The following is a 2,574-nucleotide window of genomic DNA, read 5'->3' as shown; positions in this document are numbered from 1 at the left end:
GGCTTAGGCGTGTATAGCACCCCGAATTCGGCCTTCCGAATACTAGGGGCTTCGCCAAAATTTAAAATTGTAGACTTCTATGGCTAAGTGAGAGTGATAAAGCATTATAGTCCGATTGCCTTGTTCGTTGTGCTGAGCACCTCCCTCGAAGGACCCAACAATGGGAAAAAGAGTGCTCAGATTTATCCCGAACACCCCAGCACTCGTGGCATGGGGGCAGAAGCCGACGACTGGCCATCTCTCAGATTTGATAAACAGCTGCATAGAAGGTAATATTTTAAATTCAAACAAGTGTTGCATAGTGCACATGAACAAGTTTTCATAATACAGGATCACACGAGCAAGTTCATTCAAAAATTACATCCTTCGCACACTCGTCCGCCACAAGACGGGCACCCTTCAGGACACCCTCATAATACATTTCAGGGTGGCGATGCTCCTTGCCCTGCGGCGGCCCCTCCTTCACCAGTTTCTCGGCGTCCATCTTGGCCCAGTGCACCTTCGCACGGCCAAAAACCCGGCGTGCACCTTCGATGCAGACGGACCGCTTTATGACTTCCAGCCGTGGGCAGGCATCCACAAGCCGCCTCACCAGGCCGAAGTAGCTGTTGGGAAGGGAGTCGCCAGGCCACATCCGGACTATAAGGCCCCTCATGGCCTGTTTGGCCGCCTTGTGCAGCTCGACCAGTTGCTTCACCTGGTCGCTCATAGGCATCGGGTGTTCGGTCCCAGTATACTGAGACCAGAACAACTTCTCCGTCGAGCTTCCCTCCTCGGCCTGGTAGTACTTTGCGGCATCCGACACGCTGCGGGGCAAATCTGCGAATGCTCCTGGAGAGCTCCGGACTCGGGTAAGTAACAAGTAATTTACTTTCACATGCTTGCTTTGCATAATGAATGCCTTACCCACCGCTATCTTCCTCATCGCCTCAATTTCCTGGAGGGCCTTTTGGGCTTCATCCTTGGCATGCTTTGTGCTCTCGAGGGCCGCGGCAAGCTCGGACTCTCGTGTCTTCGAGTCAAGCTCCAAAGTCTCGTGCTTCTTCACGAGAGCCTGGAGCTCTTGCTGCACCTCGCCCACCCGTGCCTCTTGTTTCTCCCGCTCGGTGCGCTCCTCAGCCGCTTTGTTTTCGGCCTCGGACAACGCTCGCTTCAGGGTCGCCACTTCGGTCGTGGCCCCTGGCACATCCATGATGATCCTATCATTTTGCAACCACATCTTTATATATATAGACAAGGTATTGCTTACCTTTGTTCTCCTCGAGCTGCCTCTTGGCAAGGCCGAGTTCTTTCTCGGACCGCTCGAGGTTCTGCTTCAGTGCGGCGACCTCCACAGTCAGTGCGGCAAAGGTCAGCAGCGAAGCCTGCATACGCATATAGACATACTTGTATTAGAATCCTACAGATATTATTTGATCCTCTATTTGGCTTTTCTTTGTGAACACCAAACAGAGCATCAGGGGCTACTGTCTATGCGACAATATTTTCCTATATTTTAAATACTTACCTCAAAGCCTGCTAGAAGGCTGGCATAGGCTTCAGTCAGTCCGCTCTTGGCGGACTGAGCCTTCTATCACCGCACTCATAATAGTGCGGTGCTCTTCGTCGATGGAAGCGCCGCGAAGCGCTCCCAGCAGGTTATCCGGTGCCTCTGGATAGACTGAGGTCACCGGCACGGGCGGCTTGCCCCTCTTGGTAGGGGGCCGCCTGCCGGAGTCCGGAACAACCGGAGGTTCCGGCGCAGTGTTCGGCTGAGGGCCGAACTTGGATCCCTTGGGAGTCTTGCTCCCTTTGCGCCTGGAGTCCGGAAGGTCACCTTGAGGCGCCTCCAGGACTACCTCCCCTCGGTTCGGTGCCCCTTGAGACAATACCTCGACATTGTCCGTAGGGCAAGGAGTGGAGGCGGTTGGAAGTGACTCGCTATTCATATCTGACGAGTCCAAGGAACCGTCCGACGAGGATACGTCGATGCGGGCTCGGGGCGGACTGCATGATCATATTCGACGTTAGGAGAAGCAGTGCAATAAAAGTATGCTATGAGTTACTCTGGTATCCGAATACTTATGACTTTGCCAGGGGCTTGGCCCTGAGTAACCACTCATCTTCGCTGTCGGCGGCGGTGGTGGAACAGTCCGGAAGGAGAGTCCTTCCCTTCTTGGACCCTCCGGCCTCCCCGGTTGGGGCGGCCTTCCTTTTCCTGTCTCTCCCGGCTGGAGGGGGAGAACCATCATCTTCCTCCTCCTCGTTTTCACGGGAGGAGTGCATCTCGGAGTTATCGGACGATGAGTTCGATACCACCTGGCGCCGGGAACTCTTTCGGGTTCCCGTGGCCTTCTTCTTGATCTTCTTCTCCGGCACGTCATAAGGAGCCGGAGTCCGCATCTCCGTCAGGAGAGCATCTGCAGGGTCTTCGGGCAGAGGAGCCGGACAGTCAATCTGCTCCGATGTCTCCACCCAGTCCTGTCAAAGGCATGGGAGCTTAGACCCCTGTAACGCCCACGATGCGGCTATATCTCCCACGAGTCGATACACAACTTAGAGGCATAACCGCATTGTAAGCAATGTCGCAAGTGA

This window comes from Triticum urartu, chromosome 7A (genome assembly GCF_056163025.1).
Source record: "Triticum urartu cultivar PI428250 chromosome 7A, HENAU_Tu73, whole genome shotgun sequence".
Lineage (NCBI taxonomy): Eukaryota > Viridiplantae > Streptophyta > Magnoliopsida > Poales > Poaceae > Triticum > Triticum urartu.
This window is presented reverse-complemented; position numbering follows the sequence as displayed.